Raw genomic sequence first — 22,085 nt, forward strand, 5'->3', positions numbered from 1 at the left:
TTCATGTCTCTGTGAGACGATGTCATCTTGTTTTGTCACATTTTCACACTTGATGACTCTGTGTGTCTTTTCACCAATTGCAACCACACTTGAATCTTTTGCGTTTTTACGCCATCCATGTCGGGCATCGGTCATTATGGTGATTCCATCCTCATCCTCACCTTGACATCCTACTTCTCCCCACAGAGCAAGGTCAATGCTTTCCTTATATTCTTCTTCTATTTCAGTGTTGATACTTTGCATACACTTATCTCTATTCTTTTGGTGTATAATGCCAATTTTTGCTCCTTTGACAAATCTGGTATAATGAACGGGTAACATACCACTGCAAGCAAAGCTATGCATCACTCTTCTGTTCACAAGGTATTCATTATTAGGAAGGTAGGGTGAAGAGGACCACAGCAAACTGTGAGTTTTGTTGGAACTGCAGTTGAATCTCACTGCTGCAACATGTCCTTTTTCATTCACTTTTTTACAGGCAAGACTCCCATCACAAACTTTGGCGTGATTCGCAGCACAGTTAAGGCTGTCAATAAACTCCGTTCAGACAAAAAGTACGGGAAATGTGCATTATGACATCACAGTATATTACAAACCTCAAAAGTACTTATTAATCTTATTATAAGTAAAATTAACTTATACTAATCTTTTAATTAAAAACAACAAATGCTATTACTTACAATTTTGATGTCCGTTATATCGTACACACTGAAAAATAAGCGAGATGTCGTTCTCGCTGTACTACAAAATATGACGTCATATGCTTCAAAATGACGCATTAAGTTAAATCATGAAGGCTATCGTGCAGTTTTATAGCGAAGAAAAATAAATGTCATACATTAACGGAAAAGTATATATATGAATATTTTGTTTAAAATTATTATAAGTAGAATGCTACCAATATAGTCTTATTTTTATTTTGTTAAAAGTATGCATCGTATAAAGAAGCCACCTCGGTTTTGTATAAAATATCGTATATCTAAAATCTGAGTACCTAAATAAATCACTTAATTGCAAGGGCATACACTTACCTGATCCCGACAAACTTTGACATGTGAATTTGAAATATGCTATGTAACTTAAAAACTGCTACGATCCTTGTAAAATCTTACAAATTAATTATTTTTTAATGAAATTAACCCTGTGACCTTCAAAATTATTCAACATATGCATTATAAATTACGGTTTCTACTAACAAATATTCTTATCTTAAAAAGTTCGCACCGTTTTTCAAAATCTACGATATAACATCAAGTTATTTCATAATTTAGTTGTGAATTTTGACATGATTATGCCCTTGCAATATTGAATTTTTTAAATGACCTCAAAACCACAAATACATCTGCTTTTACCATGCGACTGCCATATCACGTGACCACTATGAACATAAAATATTGTACTGTTATATATATATTTTAGAAATATATTGCATTTGAGTGACTGTTGTTGATTTTAAAAAGGACATGCCAGTTTAACTAAAGTAAACGTGTTTTCATCACAAAAATTTGCCCATATTTTTATTGACCGCCTTAACTGTACTGCGTTTTCCACAACTTTCACTAAACGTTTAAGTGACGTTTCAGCTGTCAAAAATATTTTCTGTTCAGTCCCCTTTTCTGGAACTTGGATGTAGGTGTTAAAATCCAGTGGTTCGTGGTGTGCTTCATTTCTTATTTCAAACTTCTCCAAAAATAGTTTCAATGATTTTTCAATAATATCCGCATTATTTACAGGATGATCTAATTGCCTGACTAATACCTCTCGAACATCATTGAGTAGTCCAAGTATCAAAGTTTTCCTTTCTTCATCTCCAGGAATGGATATTTTAAATGATGGTGGTCGTTTTTTCGTAGTAGCTTCCATGCTCAGAACTTCACAGAGAGAAAATAATTCATGTAATGTTGTGTTTGGGGACCATTATGGAATGTTCCAATTCAACGGACAAGGGGTCAGATTATAAACTTATATTTTTTTGTGGAATCTTTTTAGTGTTTTTCAAGGCCAAAAATTAATTTGTTTAATATCAGATTAGTATTTCCCTTCAAATTTTGTTTTTCAGTAGGAAAACAGAAATAATCACTGGTTTTTCAAATTGATACATGTAAATGTCCCTGGATCATATAATGAAATAGCCCAAAACTGACATCAGTGCGGGAAATCTCTCTCAGGAACTAATGAGGTCCAGACAGGGGTACTTAAATTTCAATGGATAAGTCTACTTTTCAGCAGGTATCTCTTAATATTTAGAATATTTTTCAATATTTCTGATCAATGTCAAAGTGTCCATTTTGATTCCATTTATTTGAAAAATGAGATAAATGTACCAAGTCACAAACCTTGCTGCGCCCCTCTGACATTTGAGGGACATAGAGGTGTAATGAAGTATTTTCTAAATTTTGCATCAAATTGATCAATCTTCATTTGCAAAAAAAAATAAAGATCAAAATATTTACCTATTTATTTTATGAAATAAAATAAATTTAATTATATTTTCTCTTCATTTTTGTTGGTATTACAATGTGTATGAGTATAAACCTCAATCTCAGTAAGGCATCTGCACCAGCAATTGCTGCTAATGGGCATTAAATCACATTGGTTTGGCATTTACCCGCCAAATGTCCTATCTCAAATCTTGAAATTGACATATGGAATGGAAATAAGAAAATGACACAGGCAAAAGAAATTAATTTACAATTAAGTGATGACCAATTGGATAATTTAAGAGGTGTTTTCTATCATTTTGGTTGGGATTTTGATAGTGTGGTTGTTAATGAGAACAGTTCATCTGTGGATGCTGAAACACAAACAACAGCAATATGTAAACCTGATGAAGTATCTGATAACACTGAGGAAAACCATGAAGATTATGAACCTTTTAAAATTCAACAAGACGAGAACTTTGATGAGTGCCCGCACTGCTTTTGCAAACCATGCATTACTGATGTAGTAAACAAACAACTTTGGTGGGAAGATGAACCCCATCCAGGTCATGCACGTAATAAAATTTACGTAAAGAAACGTACAAAAGGTTTTGGACTATGATGTACCATCGGAATGTTTGGAACCATCCTACTTACATTCAGAAAAAAATAAGCGCACTTCAGAGAGACCCTAGATATAGAAACTTTGTATATCATCGTAGAGACATCATGCCAAATTGTGTTTTAAAATGTGTCAGAGGTTGGTTTCCAAATCCAGAAAATGTGCCCTACATGGGCCACCTTTGGGAGTGAAGAATAATCAAGTTCAAAGTGATTATTTATATGCCTCCATTAATGTTTTTAAATGTGCTCAAAGGAAGTGTAAATTAATTGTTTTAATTTTGAATGCTTCAAGCATTCTCACATTAAAATATTAAAAGTTGTGTTACAAAATCAATTAAGTTCACAATTTTACTTCATTGAGGTCAACTTTATGATCAATCACCCCTATGTTGGTTTCAGCTGCACATGGTTTGTGGGGAGTCCCTCCCGCCAAATGTCATTAAATCAGACACCAAGTCTGGGAACTTGTGGGAGAGGTTCCATAGAGGTTTATGTTATTTACCTCATTTATATACTCTGAAGTTTTTAAACTTTTGCATAGAAATATTTTCTTTATCCAATTTTTTTTATTAGTTTGTTTAATAATACACGATATAACTATTTTATGATTGTTGTACATGCAATAGTTGCATGTTTATATAACGAGTTTCCTTTTGAATTGCCTCGGTCCCGATAAAGTTCCCTCCAAAATGAAATTATGGCGGAAAAACATCGAAAGGAGTGATTAACATGGAGGATATTGAAGCAATTACAAAGTTATCGACATTTTGATTGGAATATAGAAGAAATGCTGATTAACCAACAAAAGTGATGACTCGCAAGAAAAGTTTGAAGAAATATTTCAGTCATTCCAAGACAGGTCGCGGCTCTGGAATGTTGAGGAATATGTTACGTCTCCATTGTTTACACAGACCCAGCATTACAAATCTGGACAATGCTGTGCCACAGATGGGTTTTTCTGATACTAATATAAATTTTACCCAAGTGAAAGATTGAGTGCCTATATCATTTGCAGTGATGGGATGGTCCACGAAGATTACGAAGATTATGACCTGCTAATCCAAAATAATGTGCCGTGCATAGATCATCTAATACTGGAAGTAATCCCAGTGTTTTTGAAAACGATTTTATTATAAATTATGTGATTTATACGCAATCAATTGTTTGTCTGTGAATGTTAACAAAGGCCGGCTTTTATATAGTTCAGAGAGAAACTTGATACTATCAGTATGGGAGTAAATCCGCGGGGATAACTATCATTGGAGCATGTGTATGTTCCTCGTGTTCTCTTTATTTATGATCAGCAGAGTGATATCATAGCAATAAACCAATAAAACGGATTATCTTGTGTTACATGTATTTAGTTTTAAGGTAAGATATGCTGTCAGCCATTTTTATGCGTCTATAGCAATGAGCATTTCCGGTAGAAATGTAAACATAATGCCGGTTCTCGCATCTGTCAATCATTCTCAGGAAATTTGAATTTCTTGATCACTTCATAATTTTAAATGAAAATTTCAGTAGAAATATAATATCAATAATTGATTTTTTTCTACCAAAAGATGCCTTTCAGTGGACTTTAGCTCTGTAGCAAAATTTATTTATTGCTTTTTGTTGATTAAAGTTTAAATTCAAGAATGTCTTCTCTGAAGTGAAAGGTGGCAAGAAAATTGAAATTTCCTCCATTTTCGTGATTGGCTGCTATTTATACCTAAGGTCCGGTCTTTAAGTTTCCTTTAATATAAACATAGCAACCAAAAACAACAACAACACCAATACATCCATAAAAGAAAAGAAAAAGAATCAAAAAACTGATATCTAATAAAAAAAAAAAAATTAATTTGTCATTCATATATTTTTTTTATTTTACAGAATATAAGTATTTGGACTAGAATGAAATATATTCTTTATCAAATACCATCCTTTAAACTGAGGGGTAAAAATATTAGGGTGCAGCTCATGGAATGAGAGTTTAATTTGCTTCAAAACAAAGATCAGTGCAGACAAAGGTGTTCATTAATCTGGATATGACAGATAGAGATAAGCCTCTAAATGTTCTGCAGCAGGCAAGATAATTAATCCCAGGGGATTAATTGTTCTGCTCTCTCATCCTTTTCTTCTAAATAATTAAAAAATAAAAAAGTGAAAAAGGATATCTTGATTTTAGAATTCAATAAAATTATCATAAATCATTGTGTACGGTATTTTAACCAAAATATAATATCATATTATATTTCAATCCATATTTCAATATTTCAAAGAATGTACACAATACTACACATCATTCAAAATTGACCTTAACTTCAAAACAAAGTTCATTTGGAGACACAGGCAGTGCAGTAATTAATCTCAATGTGACAGATAAAGATAAAGCTTAGAATTTTCTTCCTGTGGAAGGTTAATTAATCCCAAAGGACAAATATTGCACAGCCTTCCATGTATACAATGGTAACATTCTCAGCAGTTATCTCTCTTTGCCCATTCATTCTCAGCAGTTATCTCTCTTTGCCCATTCATTCTTATGCATAGTTAGGAATCGACCCCACCACCCCAGCTCCAAACCAGAGAACCAAACTCATCAAAATATGTATTTCTGCCTACTGAACTACCATACCAAACTTGAACTTGATTGGGCAACCATAAAAAAGTTATTAGAAAAAAACAGGAAATTTGTGGACGGAAGAGTGACAGACGGACGGACAGAAGGACGGACGGACAGTGATTACTATAGGGCACCCGCAAATCCTTGCGGGGCCCTAATAATTAATATTTAAAATAAAATAAAAACTTCGGTAAATTTAAAGGTTTATTACCAATAACAAATACTTATCTGAATATTTAAAAAAAAAACAATACAAATGCGTTTTTAATTCATATTTGTCAAATTCAAGAGGTGTCTGCATACTTTTTAACAACAATTTTGAATTCAAAATCCTAAGAGAAAAAAGGACACAGATGGTAACTTGCTTGCATTGGATCTAATCATTGAAGAAAACAAAGTAACACTTATCAATATATATGGGCCTAATATTGACACCCCTAGTTTTTATGAAAATATAAGAGATATTTTCTTAGAATTTGACAATGATTATTTCATACTGTGTGGTGATTTTAATCTAACTCTAAATCCTTCGCTTGATACTTGTAATTACACTGGAATAAATAACCCTAAGGCTCGTAGTAAAGTCTTAGAAATTATGGAAGATTTGCAACTTATCGATTATTATAGAGTTCTAAATCCAGACAAAAAAGTTTACACATGGCGTAAGAAAAATCCTTTGAAACAAAGTCGTCTTGATATTTTTCTTATTTCTGATAGTCTTTCAAATTTAGTTGAAAACTGTTCCATTAAGCCGGGTTACAGGTCTGATCACTCCATTGTTTTACTTGAGATAAAATTTAATCCCTTCACCAAAGGGTGTGGGCTTTGGAAGTTTAACAATTCTCTTCTGTCAGACAAAGAATATGTAATAAAAGTTCAAGAAACTATTCAGTCAACTAGTAAACAATATCTAGATAATATAGAGAGTTGTGATTTTCAATGTAAAAATGGTATTGATGAATGTCTTTTTTTTGAGGTGTTAATGATGGAAATAAGGGGGGGTGACTATTTCTTATTCAACATATAGAAAAAAGGTCAGAAATAACACTGAAAAAAATCTTGTCCAGGAAATAGAATGTATGGAATCAGATTCTACTGTTGATATTAATATTTTGGATGAAAAAAAAAGTGCTCTTGAAAAGCTACGCAAGGAAAAGTTGTTTGGACATATGATAAGGTCTCGTGCCCATTGGATGGAGGAAGGTGAAAAACATTCAAAATATTTTTGCAATTTGGAATCTAGAAATTATATAAACAAAACAATAAAAAAAATTGAAGTTGAGGGTATTGGAAGGGTATATGAGCAAGAAAAAATACTAGATTATGTAAAGAAGTACTATGAAAATTTATATGCAAGTGAGGACACAAATTTAGTAAGGATTGATTTAGATAATATTATTTTTAATTACAATTCACCTAAGTTAGAAAATGAGTTGTCAAATGGTCTAGAAGATGTTTTTTTTAGAAAAAGAGGTATTAAATGTCATAAAACGTATGAAGAACAACAAATCTCCTGGGAGTGATGGGTACACTGCTGAATTTTTTAAATTTTTTTGGAAAGATATTAAAAATTTTGTTGTACGAGCCATTAACTGTATATTTTTGAAGAAGGAACTCCCCATCTCACAGAGACTTGGAATTATCTCATGTCTACCTAAAGGTAATAAGCCTAGACAGTTTTTAAAAAACTGGCGACCAATTACTCTTTTAAATGTTTTGTACAAGATTATTTCAGGGTGTGTTAGTTTTAGAATTAAGAAAGTATTAGATTATTTAATATCTGATACACAGTCTGGATTTATGAAGGGAAGATACATTGGAGAAAATACCAGATTTATATATGACCTGTTATCTTACACTGAGTTCAAAAACATACCTGGTCTTTTAATACTTATAGATTTTGAAAAGGCTTTTGATTCTATGTCGTGGTCATTCATATACCAAGTCCTTAAATATTTTGGCTTTGGAGAAAATATTATTCAGTGGATTAAGATTTTAAATACAAATTTCCATGCTGCTATTTTACAGTGCGGCCATTTATCACAACAGTTTGTTGTACAAAGGGGATGCAGGCAAGGAGACCCTGTTGCTCCATATTTATTTATCATGTGTGCAGAAATTTTAGCAATAATGATTAAACAAAACAAAGATATTAAAGGTATTTTTATTAATGATATTGAACATAAGATATCACAATATGCAGATGACACTTCACTAGTCCTTGATGGTTCACCAAAATCACTTTTTGCAGCTCTTGAAACCATAGAATTTTTTTCGAGTTTTTCTGGTCTTAAAATAAATACATCTAAGACAAAGATTATTTGGATTGGATCAAAAAAATTTTCAGATCAGGTTTATCATCACACAAGATGGAAATTGGATTGGGGGTCAACAACATTCAACCTTTTAGGAATTCAGTTCTCAGTAAATCTTCATAATATTGTCGATATGAATTATAATTTACAAATTCCAAAAATTATAGCTATGGTAGAGCAATGGAAACGACGAATTCTTACTCCCATTGGTAGAATTACTGTTATTAAAAGTTTGCTCATACCGAAACTAAATCATTTATTCATTTCACTACCAAATCCAAAGAAAGAAACAATTTCATACCTTAATAAAATTTTGTTTGAATTTCTGTGGAAATCTAAGATTGATAAAGTTAAGAGGTCAGTCATTACACAGGACTATTCATCAGGAGGGTTGAAAATGGTTGACATTAACAATTTTATAATATCTCTCAAATGTTCATGGATACAAAGGCTTACAAAATCACACAAACCATGGATGGATTTTTTATTTACCATTTATGGAAATGAGTTTTTACAGAATTTGTTTGATTTTGGTGATAGTTTTGTAATTGAATGTTTACACAAGGTAAACAATGATTTTTGGAAAGATGTGTTAAATTCATGGTTATGTTTTATTATTACCTATATTGATCACCCAAAGGCAAAAGATAATCTTTTAAATTCTCCGGTGTGGTACAATTCAAAAATACTCATAGCAAATAAATATGTTTTCATAAAAACCTGGTACAAGAATGGTGTAAAGGTCATACAAGATTTTTATGATGAAAATTGTAATTTTTTAAGTTATGAAGAATTTAAATGTAAATACAATCTCAAGAATATATGTATAATGCAATACAACAGTGTTAAATCAGCAATTTTTAAGTTTTTTAAAATGTCTAACATTGACAGGACTTCTGTTCAAAGAAATCCTAATCCATGTATACCATTTTTTTTCCAAACAATCATACTCCATGAAAAGTGTACAAAAATTATCTACAATGTTTTGAACGAAAATGTGGTTGTTCCAATTGCTGTAACCAGATGGAAAACAGATCTGGTTGATTATAATGTTGAAGATCTTACTGTATATGATATTTTTAAGATTTGTTTTAAAACTACCAAAGATTCTTCTGTACAATGGCTTCAATTTAGAATTTTACACAAAATTCTTCCAGTTGGATACTACCTTAAAAAAATCAAGATTAAAAATACTGACACATGTGGGTTTTGTAAAAACAATGTGGAAACAATAATACATGTTTTTATTTCCTGTGAGAAAATACATACCCTGTGGAGTGAACTTAGTTTATACATTTATAGAAAGACCTCTGAAAGAATTGGATTTAATATGTTTAATATTATACTTGGCCAACTTCCATTGTCATTTCATAACAAAGTAATTAATTTTGTAATTCTGTATATGAAACAATATATTTTTTGTTGTCTTATGTCAAATAAGACACCATGTCTGATTGGTTTCCTTTATCACTTAAAACTAAAATACAATATTGAAAGATATGCTGCAATACAAACTGGTAAACTACAATATTTTGAAAACTTATGGGATAGTTGGAAAGATATCTTGGCTGCTGATATCTGATTTATTTTTATTACACTGTATCATGAATATTTTTTTTCTATACTTAATTTTTTACCATATAAGCAAGTAACCACAAAATAATAAATTTCAGTGTTTATTCATAAGTGTGTATGTGTGTGTGTATGATTGAATGTCTGTTTTGCATGTCTGTTTCTTTGAAAAAGAAATAAATTATAAAAAAAAAAAAAAAAAAAAAAAAAAAAAAAAAAAAACAATACAAATAACAAAATGTTAACATTAATGCATTTGAGAGAAAAGATAAAATGCAATTTGGTACATTTATAGTTTGAAAAAATTGTTGATTTTAAAACAAACAAATTGACTAGGAAATACGCAATATCTTGACTAGCACATGAAAATAATACGAAAAAGGCATTATATAATAAGAAATGCAATAAAAAAAACAAAAGTATAATGATAAGAATTAACACTTTCTAATAAAAAAAATTCAGCCATTTAATTGGAATCAAAACCATTGAATTGTAGCACTTTACATGTGGTAGTTATTTGCAATTAAATTTCTTACTAGAAAAGCTTTTACATTTTGTATAACTGATCAAAACAGAAATATTTTAAATGGAAAAGAAAAAATACATAAAATTCAACTACAAAATAATGTACATACAATACAAAAATTCAATTGTAAATAATTCATAGTTTACAAAACATGAAAAAGAGTAAGTATTATGCACTTTGGACTTTTAATAAAAAAGTCACACTTAGGTACTGTAGATTAAAAAAAATCCTGTAAACAAAGTATGATTTTGTAACTCTTAGTAATGTGTGTACTTAACATGAGACCAACTTTTCTTGTTGTTTGTTGGAGATTAATTTTATAAAAATTGAGTTGGGCGGTCAATTTAACAAAAATGGAATTTAATATATATTTTACGCAGTCAACTAAAATAATAGAAATATAAAATTAAGTATGATTTTTTTTTATATTTTCAAAAATCAATCTGATTTGGTTATTGATCAATCATTTAGAAATTAGTATCAATTATACTTACTTTTTAAAAACAAATACATAAAGACAAATACATAAGTCAACTTTCAAAAATAAAAAAAAATTATGTTTTTATCACATAACTTATTAAAATACAATTCATTACAAATTGACTCACCTAATTCTTAAAAAAATTTGAATGTTGAATAAAAATCTTTATAGAAATATCTTAGGAGTAAAATTTTTTTTTTTAGATATTTTTCTCTCTATTCATATAGAATTAAATATTTAAATTATGATTGTGTTTATTTCTATATATTGTAATTTGTATACTGCTAATAAACACACTGTCTCTTATTATCAATTTGGTTTAAAATTCACATGGATCAAAATGACACGGGCCGAAAAGATCAGGGAAAGATGAAAGAAAGCACCCATTCACGTTGTTTACAAAGTGACAGTAGTTCACTAGTTGGTTTAAAATAACTTTTGGTTGTAGATATACTTATCAGTTAATGTAGGAAGTTTTGTTTCTAAAAGATTAAACTTTTGTGCACTGTCAATATTCGATATGGATACAAAATAATCTGTTTTGCAGGCTGGTATTTTTCATAACCAAATTGAGTATGTAGGCGTAACTATCGCATGTCTTCGTGCAAGTGTATTCGTCCGCTGAACTGCTGAAACCAAGCATATTGTCTACAATAACATATGAACATTTTCAAAGACATCAACCATTTCGTATCTGCCAACTCGTTTTGTTGACGTACAGTTCTGCTCGAAGTTGAAGTATGTCATCTGTTTTTCTTCAAACACATAAGAAAACTTTGCACTCATTTGAGTTGTTTGGCTCCTTAAAAATTTGCAAACTTCCGGACGTACGATCCCTAAATGGCTTTCGAGCTTCGCTCGACGCCATAAAAATGTTCAAAACCATCAAACCCTCTTTATATTCTTAGGAAGAAGCTATAGCTAACAGATTATTCTATACATAACAAAGTGACTCCACTGATGATGATAGCACCCACATGAGTAATTAATCAAATGCAAAGAAAAAAGCTATACATGTATTCAATCTAGTCTAACCAAAAGCAAAAGAGAGGAAAGCCACATGTGTAGAGTATAATTAAAGCCAAATCAAAACCATATCTGATGGGGGTCGTTTATTTCTTTGAGGGAGAGTTCTAATTACGGGGGGGGGCGATTTTTTTGTTTTTTGACAATTTTGAAACATAATTTACAACAATTTTGAAGTTTTCTGTAATTTTTTTAAGAATCTCATAAATTTTAAAAATATGCCCACTTATTATATTTATCTGGTTTGATGTATAAAGGATAAGTCCAGATATAACTCAAAACAAGAGGCCAATTGGCCTTAACGGTCACCTGAGTAGCATATATCCAATACACAAACTTGTCATGGAGTCTCATATATGCATCTAATTAATTAGGTTTCATACTGGAGTAGAAAAATTATAAATTTGTAATGACAACCACATTCAATTCAAAAAGAACTGTGAAACCTATAATTTTGGTGAAAAACTAAAAGATCTGGTCTACAAAATAATGAATTTAGTTTTCCTTTCAGGTTTGTGGGAGTAAAGAAGATCATTTTTAACGTTATATGCATTAACATCTATACATCCATTTTGGCCCTGCCCTAGAGTCAAAACCCATACCCCAGGGGACATGAAAATTAAAATTTCAGTAGAGGACTTCCTGGTAAACATAATTATAAGTCGGTTTTTTTTATACAGATGTGTGAGAATAGAGAAGAAGATTTTTAAACATTATATGCATTAACACTTTATTGCCATATTGCCCCCCCCCCCTTCATGTCCTGAACCCCTGACCCAGGGGCCATGAATTTCACAATTTAGGTAAAGGAGATTGTGGATATCATAACCATGTATTCAGTTTTTTGCCCACATGTGTGGGAGTAGAGAAGATTTTTTAAGATTTAAATCATTTTTACTATATGGCCATATTGGCCCCACCCTAGAGCATGAACACCTAACAGAGGGGTCATGAATTTCACAATTTTAGTAGAGAGCCTCATGGACATCATAATCATGCATTTAGTTTTTAACAAATATATATAGGAGTAGAGAAGAAGATTTTCTAAGATTTAATACATTTTTACTATTTGGCCATATCGGCCCCACCCTAGAGCCTGAACCCCTGACCGAGGGGTCGTGAATTTCACAATTAAGGTAGAGGGCTTCATGGACATCATAAACATGCATTTAGTTTTTAACAAATATATATGGGAGTAGAAAAGAAGATTTTCTAAGATTTAATATATTTTTACTATTTGGCCATATTGGCCCCACCCTAGAGCCTGAACCCCTGACCCAGGGGTCATGAATTTCACAATTTAGGTAGAGGGCTTCATGTACATCATAATCATACATTTAGTATTTAACAAATATATATGAGAGTAGAGAAGAAGATTTTCTAAGATTTAATACATTTTTACTATATGGCCATATTGGCCCCACCCTAGAGCATGAACACCTAACAAAGGGGTCATGAATTTCACAATTTAGGTTGAGGGCTTCATGGACATCATTATCATGCATTTAGTTTTTAAGGTATATCACTCCTCATGTTTTGATTTCATTGCGCAGATGTTCATTATATTTTAAATGAATATGATTTTATTAATTTAAACCTCACAAGAAGATCATCATTTCATAATTACACAACATTCGTAAAGAAAATCCATTTGAATTCAAGAAACGAACAAGTTTTGGGGGGAACTATTTTCTCGTGCGGAAGGTTTTTTAGTCGAAAATGACAGAAACAAGCAATTTTATTAATTTTCAATATACTTTTCTTTTTCTTATACTTTATTCATTATTCTCATTTTTAACATTTGATAGGTTTGTGACATGTTCTATAGGTTCTCTATGACTTGTTCTAAACTAAATGTTGAGAGAATGATAGACGCTTAGCATAAAATCATGCAAATATATAGAAAATGTCTGAATTTTTTTAAGCCAAATTTTGCAATAATTTTACCTTTGAAGCCATGTATCTAAAATTTGAAATCACTGACCCCCATGTTTTATTATGTCAAAATGATACTGAATACATATGTAGGCAAACTGGATTAATCTTCTAAAATTCTTGATATTCAAAATGTTTTTATTTCACTATTATAAAAATTGCCTATTTTAAGTGCAAAAAGGTCATACAAACATTTATGCAGCTTCATGCTAATTTTTTTTCGTAATCCCTCTATTCAGTGTGACCATTGTACATAATTAAAAACAACATTTTAAGAAAAGAGTTTGCTTAATCAAAAATTCTGACAACAAATCCTAATCAGGCTGAAATCGCATTTTAGGTGCAAAAAGGTCAAATTTAATTGACCATAACTCAGAGGGATGAACACTGACCTCCCATTATCTTTGTATTATTTAAGTTGTTTTTTCTACAGATTTCAATAGAATACTTCTCAAGAAATTCTTGATACAAGAACATTGAGGAGTGGGATACCTTAACAAATATATATGATAGTAGAGAAGAAGATTTTCTACGATTTAATACATTTTTACTATTGGGCCATATTGGCCCCACCCTAGAGCCTGAAACCCTGACCAAGGGGTCATGAATTTCACAATTAAGGTAGAGGGCTTCATGGACGTCATAACCATGCATTTAGTTTTTAACAAATATATATGGGAGTAGAGAAGAAGATTTTCTAAGATTTAATACATTTTTACTATATGGCCATATTGGCCCCACCCTAGAGCCAGAACCCCTGACCCAGGGGCCATAAATACCATAAATGGTAACGATTGGCCTGGTAGTTTTCAAGAAGAAGTTAAAAATGTAAAATTGTTAACGCACGACGCACAACGCACGACGACGGACGAAGACCAATTGCAATAGGTCACCTGAGTGACTCAGGTGACCTAAAAAAAGTAATTTTTTCTTCATGTCTTTACAAATATCGAAACTTCTCATCCATCTTGGAGCAGTGTGGTTGGGAGGTAAATGGTAGCATGTTGATTACATGCTTCCTATTTGCCTCCCACTCCTTCACAAATTGGAGGAACCAAGTAAGACAGAAGGTAAAACAAGAGATGTTTGTGAAACACTTATGCCCTCCTCCTATGGAAACATCCACAAAGAAAATAACGTATACTTCAAATAACTTGAATTTTTCTAAGTCCAAGGGCCATAACTCTGTCGAAAATTGCTCTATCATACCCAAAATCAAACTTGACCTAGATATTATCATGATAAACCTGTATACTAAATTTCATTTCAATATGTTCATCCTCTGCGAAGAAAATAAGCAGAAACTGCAAACAAGAGGCCTAGGGGCCACATCGCTCACCTGAGCAACAATTGCCTTAAATCTGATCAAATTAGCATTACAGTATCAAAATATCTTGACAACTGAGTACAGAAGATCCTGCTAAAACAAATGAAAATCTGCCAATTTTTATCCACCTCTTATTTTTTGGTAAATACCAAGCCCCTTTTGTTGTTGTACCTGTAAGAAGATTTTTCTCTATTCCTATTACCCCCCCCTCCCCATTTCGTGGCCCCACTATTCTCTAGGGAATCATGGTTTCATCAAACTTAAATCTACCTCTAATCTTATAACCTGTGCTTTCAAACAAAGTACTGAGTTTTGGACCGAAAACTTTCCCAGAATATTTTTAAAGATTGTAAAACTTGATCCCCCAATTGTGGCCTCACCCTACCCCCGGGAACAATGATTTGAACAAACTTGTATCAACACTTCTTGAGGATGCTTCCGTTATAATTTGAGTTTTTCTGGCATAATAGTTTTTGAGAAGAACATTTTTAAAGATTTTCTCTATATATTCCTATGTAAAACTTGATCCCCCAATTGTGGCCCCACCCTACCCCCGGGGACCATGATTTGAACAAACTTGAATCTACACTTCCTGAGGATGCTTCCATTTTAATTTGAGTCTTTCTGGCCAAATAGTTTTTGAGAAGAAGATTTTAAAAGATTTTCTCTATATATTCCTATGTAAATCTTGATCCCCCAATTGTGACCCCACCCTACCCCCGGGGGGGAAACAACAACCAAAAACATTTCCACGTTCAAGAAAACGCTTATCGAGTCCCTGAAGCCGGGGAGGCATTATAGGCTCGTAAATGCCACGTGCCACCCTTCGGCATCGAATTTAAGGCTGACTCAATCGTAGGTTGCTTTTTATGGTTTTGTTTTTAATTTACGTCCTTATAGTTTAAATTAAAAACATATCAAAAGAAACACAAATACACACTCCCACTATGTATATCTATATGACTTATAGGAATATTGTGTAGTTTTGAATATTTTTTTGTAGATTATGGACACCCTGTTTGACTTGACAGAAGATGAGAAGAAAATGAGGACAAATATCTTTTCTCCTCCGACATTCACTATGGCTGATGTATCCTCGTTGGCTAACTGCACGAGACTCTGCCTTGGCCCGGTCCAAGTAAAAAGTGTAAGTGTATAAATAATGTACGTCGATGTCTTTTTGAATGTACAAACGTACATAATATATTCATATTTGATTTCAAATTCAGATTGGTGAGACCGGTGTAGTTTCTACCGGGTCAAGGCGGAGAGAGGGCGGAGAGATCTTCATAAGACAAATGTTATTTGAATTTTGAGCACACTGTTATATCTATTGATATTGGTCTATAATTTCAGACTTACGAAAGCGCGGAGTTGATGGAACATTTTGAAGGGATGGTGCAATCGGTATCGTTTACCAGGTATTACTTAAAGTTTTTTCTTTCGTTTTATTTTTTTTAAATTGCATTTCCCGTTCTTATAGAATAAGAATACTGCTGGTGTTTAGTGCATTAATTAGTTTTATTCTTTTGCTTATATTATACTATTATCATCATTATTATCATTTTTATTATTGTCTGATTTTTAAGGTTACATATATTGACGTAATTTTTTTATAGTTTAAACTTTTACTGACATCATTGCCGTTTAAAATTACCAATTTATTGTAGCAATCTCATCGAAATCCAGGATAACATGTTCACAATATCCAAGAACAACCTGGCGAAGATTTTCCCTGGGTGAAAATTCAAGTTCGTAGAGGTGGTGGGGATGACACACAACTGCGAAATTTGTGAAATGTAAGATCAAGTGAATTTTATTTATCAGTTTATCAAGCTGTGTGACATATCTTTTTTCCTATCAATTTGCAAATTGATTTTAAATACTTTTTTTTCTTTTCAGAGATGTGAAGAAGTAAAAGAGAATCTAAGAACAAAAGTATAAAGTACCTTGATTTTTTTTACTTTTTAAAGATTATTTCGAGCAGTATTTTTCTGAAGATAAGTTGCAATTTTTTTTATAAGGCAAAAACACAGGCAGTGAAAATTAAAGTCGGCCTCATTAAAAGCTGAACATGAGAAAATATTTTAAAGACAGAAAATTAATGCATGTATTTTCTTATTTAGATGCTGGAGGTTACAGCCAAAGGGCATTTTTGGCAGGAAGTCAGGGCCTATGTCAAGGATGTGTTGCTGCCCTGCCATGAAAAAAAAACAACTTTAAACCATCAACCATCCCAAGCAGCAAATCGCATGTTGAAAGACCTTAGAGAGTTGTGCCAACATGTGAATTTATGTCTTCAAATATTAAGAGGTCATATAACTAGAAATATGAAATACACTTTAAAAGTAATGATTATATCTGCCAAATTATCCAAACATTTCCACCTTCTCTTACATTACATTTCAATTTTCTAGGAGAAAAAAAGACATCCTCAGATGTTTGGAGGACTCTGTCCTGCTGGACAAGGCCAGAGCAGCCACAGCATTGAACCTTGCAGTTCATGATGTGATTACAATCCTATAAAACACACCTGGGCAGAGATTAACAAATCGGGGAGGATTATGGGGAAAGTGAGGAAGGTGGGGAAAATCCCCATGGGCGTTCTATCTAAAGACACCATTCTATGCCTTACCTTAGGTAATTCCTAACAGAGATTCATTGTTTGCTTTATTGTGTGATATAGTACATCACGGTCAGCTTGTTATTTAAATGAGATACACAAACCATATTATAGAGCAGTCTCAATTTTCCTTATGATGATCTTATAAGAAGTGTTTACATTGAAGTTTCATGCATTTGTTCTTATGATGAGCTCCTTCAGAGGAATTATATTTTATTGAATATAATATAATTTTGAGATTTTTCATACAACTCCTCGATATTGCACATTTTTTTTTTACTAAAAGCAAAGCGTGTACAAATCATTGATATCCATTTTTTTGTAATAGAATCAAATGATGAAGTTGAAGAAACTAGAGTAAAGGAGACAACCTTCCCAGAGATTGAGGACAATGGTAACATAATTTGAAATTATAATTATATACAGTTGGGCTCAAAATTAAATCATCAAGGCAATTTTTTTAAATGGAATGATAACAATGCAAAATGATTAGAGACACCAACATCTAGTAGTGATACTTTAATATTGAAGTAACATGAACTATTGATCTTCACTATAGTTAAACTCTGAAGAAAATTTAACGAATATAATAATTCTCTGTAGTAGATACCCCGGTGACGGAACAGGATTATTTCGACATGGGTGACCTCCCTCTACCACCACCACCTCTACCATCACTAAATGAGTCTATCTCCAATGATTTTCCACCAGCACCATTTATTGAAATGATGGGGATTATGACAGTGGACATGGGTACCCCATTAGAAGGGCCTCAGGCAGATGAGCCCCCCCCCCCTCCCCACCGCACCCAGACTTCCTCTGGAGTCTGTTCAGAGAGTACCGATGGACTGTAAATATGCTTATCTTTCCACTAACATATTGAATGTTTAGATCGATTTGTTTAGATCAATTTGATGTGAGAGATCACTATTTAATGTAAACACATTCTAAAAGCCTAATTATACAATATTTACATTGTCAAATGTCTTTGTCAGTGTTAACATTACAAATCAATTTTGAAGCCTTTAGCCCAATAATTTCATTACAGATGAGCAACACAAAATGGGCATGTCTAATAGTATAGGCGGGAAATGGTATTAGCTGCGCCGCCTAGTAATACATAGCATGTGCTACATATAATAATAGTGCTTTACAAATGTTTTTTAAAGTGTAGAAATTGGAAACTAGAACTGTCCTAATGGGACTAATACCCCCGCTAGGCTAATTTCAAATGGGACAAATAATTGAATTGAATAATAATTAAGGTTTGGAACACATAAAAAAATAATTCTAGAATTGTAAAAAAAAAAAAAAATAGTTAACAAAGAAAAATCAAAATTGTCAGAATTTCACTGTAAATACATATCTATAACAGTAATACATTTACAAATGTAAGTATTTGATGATATATTTTTTTAATTTAATTGATTTAAAGAAAAACCAACAAAATGACAAAAACCCCTCCCTTTGCAGTGAATAGAAATACCGGTAGCCAAGCAATGCTCTTCTGTTGATAAAACTTTCAATATCTTTCTAATAAGAGTCTTGACAGATGCAATTAGTTGTTTCAAATTTTCCTCACTTTCTCCTATGGCACAATTGAACTCCATATCAGAAAATTGATCCCATAGGAATATGATTTTCTTTGATGAGCTTGTTAAATTTAATAAACTCCCAAAACATTACCATAATTACCATACTATGTAAAAATATGTAAAAAAGAAAATTTAATATTACAAACAATTTTAAATTGCCAAAACACTACAATCATATCAGTAATTTTGAATTTCATTTAAATTAATGCCCAATAGGGTCACTTCATCAAATTACTTGACAAATAAATTTAAACAACCTCTAAAAATAGTTTAACTTCTTTATTAATAATTATATTATTTATTTCCTTATAATGATAGACCTTTTGGTTTACATGAAACAGTTTTAAAATAGCCCCAAAACCATCACCCATTTTACAGATTATCAATTTCCCCTAAACACATGCTCCATCTGAACCATGGCTCAGATAATGGCTCCCTTGGGACAAATGAATTCAGCCACACTTGTCTTTGATGTTCTCATTAGCTCCTAAGAATTTATCATTGACAAACAAAAACTTTGCATTGTCAGTTGATAGAATACTTATAACAAATAATTTTTTTTTATTAATTAAGACATAAAGACAAAAAACTCCATCTGGATGTATTTATATAAATATATTTTAGAGTGTTTTCTATTAATTAATTAATAAAATCTGTAAGGATTACCTCCCTTACTTTTCAACATTAGTGTACAATATATAGAATAAGGAAAATGAAAACTGTCATAAAATCATTAAATCTTGTCTGATCTTAAAAAAAATTGCAGGTGCACATCTTCAGATGGTGTTCAACATATGTACAAATTTTCAAACTGTTCCATGCAGTAATAAAAAATTCTATAGGGGGGACAAAGTTGCGTCTACAGACAGACGGACAGACGGACGGACAGACAGACGGACAGACGGACGGACAGACAGACGGACAGGGTGAAACCAATATACCCCCCTAAACTTCGTTTGCGGGGGTATAATAATATAACTAAGTAATAAAGTGTCATTCTTTATTATGAGGTGATGAAATATAATTAATAATATATTAAATACTATGAGGTGATTAATTTGGTCGGAGCATGGTCAAATCCAGCATAAAGCCCTTCTGGCTTTATTGGATTTGACCACGCTCCGGACTTAATTTATCACCTCAAAGAATGATTTCTTATTCCATATGAAAATATATAATAAGGCAGAGTTTAATTGGCATATCAGAAAATGTTGTTCTCCTTTTTATTGATGTTAGTCGTGTACTCGGTATATTTATAAAATGTATATAGCGGACATGTATGTAGAAATTCTATTATAAATAAAACCTTATGTCATCATCAATAATTTATTCTGAGCATGTCAATCTTAATTTCTATCTGTAGTGCCTTTTCTTGGAGGTACTCATGTTATTGAAGAGATTAAATAATTAAAATAGAGAAATCTAATAGGTGAAAAACGTAGGATTTGATTTAAATACTGATTTAGATGAGAGTGTGCCAAATTAGTAAAATATGGTTTCTTTTTTTAAGGACATTTGTGCCACTTGTGGGAAGAAAGGGAGAGGAGGCCTCCTTTGGCATTGCTGCGATGCCTGCCATCGAAGTTGTGCAGGGATTTCCATTCAGGCATACAAGACCATCGGAGGAAATCCCTGGAAATGCAGACATTGCCACTGAGTGTTGCTGGGAACCAATTTGATATTTTGAAAGGAATTATTTCCCTTTTATGGCATTATAATTTTGTTGAACAATTTCAATTTTCTGCATTAATTATTTAATTTGATGGAATTAATTTGCAAATCATTTTCAAACCTGTTTGAACATTGGCTTTTGTACATAGCAATATCAAAATTTTATCAATATATTGCTGAAATTAGCACCCCAAAGTTTGAAGTTTTTTATTCTAAATTTGAACAAAATGTGATGGCACAAAAAGAATTCCCAATGGTTTTTTTTTTTTATTAAATTCATACACCAACATTAGCATGTGCTTTATAACTTAAGGAAGTATATGACTCACGATTTAGAAATTACTGCGGAACTCCGAATAAACGTTGCTAAAGCTCAGAAAAAGGATGGTCTAGTCACATAATGCGAACTTTGACGCTCTCTTGGGCAGGCCAATCACATATTTTGATATTACAGCTGAATAATTCTCATCACAGATGGAGGAAGATGACTCGACGGCAGCAGAAGCGGTCTGTCCAGGTTTGACGTACATGTACATTCATTGATAGAGTAAAAGTATATAGTAAAAGTATTTGGTAATCTCAGCGAGGTTAAGTGCGTCGAGACTGAAATTTTTTGACACACGTTTTTTCAATTTTGGCGAATCTTGCTAAGATTAGAGTACAAGTAAAATTGGTATGGACATCATCGAATTTTTCTTATGCCGATGTAATGCACTCGTGCTTGCATGCATTGTTCTCTGCTCATGAATGTGTAAGATACCTATACCTATATAAATATGCATCATACATATTCGTGAGTAAAGGCCCAAGCACCAAGCACGGTATTAGTGCCCAGGATCATGGGAATTTGCAAAGATAAAAACCAAAACCTGTCGTTTCTCAAGAACACATCCACCATCAGTCATAAATATCGCAGAACGTGTCGTTATTTCAAATTTGTCATATTATAATTGATTTGTGGATATTAGAATTGATTTTATGATTTCTAAATTGATCAGAACAGGTTTACATTTTCCAATTTTGTCAAAACGTACTATTTTGTAATGTAATGCAAGACCGGCATAGCTATGCACGAGGTTGTAAGTACCATAGTGAAGTTTGAGCTGTTTATCGAACTACGATAGATGTTTGAGAAAATATCCACGGTAATCACCCTTTGTTCTTCATACACAGTTATAATCTTTTTGCGTTTCCCTATAGTGTATTTTTGTTGTTTATACAGGTTTCGATATGTAAAAAAGGGGTATGGAACATCGGTCAGGTCTAAATGGCATATTTGATATTTTCTTCGCTAGTACTTTCGTACATTGTTTATTACATAAAATATAAACAGTCAGACGCAATATCATCAGGTCGGGCCATTATTAT

General features: G+C 32.1%; 2 pseudogenes; both read left to right on the forward strand.

Annotated features, from left to right (window-relative positions):
• Positions 1-15,582: 15,582 nt before the first annotated feature.
• Positions 15,583-16,631, forward strand: LOC128169817 (uncharacterized; annotated as a pseudogene).
• Positions 16,632-16,708: 77 nt separating this feature from the next.
• LOC128169816 (uncharacterized) lies at positions 16,709-20,939 on the forward strand (annotated as a pseudogene).
• The last annotated feature ends 1,146 nt before the right edge of the window (positions 20,940-22,085 follow it).

The sequence above is a fragment of the Crassostrea angulata genome, unplaced genomic scaffold (genome assembly GCF_025612915.1).
Source record: "Crassostrea angulata isolate pt1a10 unplaced genomic scaffold, ASM2561291v2 HiC_scaffold_225, whole genome shotgun sequence".
Classification (NCBI taxonomy): domain Eukaryota; kingdom Metazoa; phylum Mollusca; class Bivalvia; order Ostreida; family Ostreidae; genus Magallana; species Magallana angulata.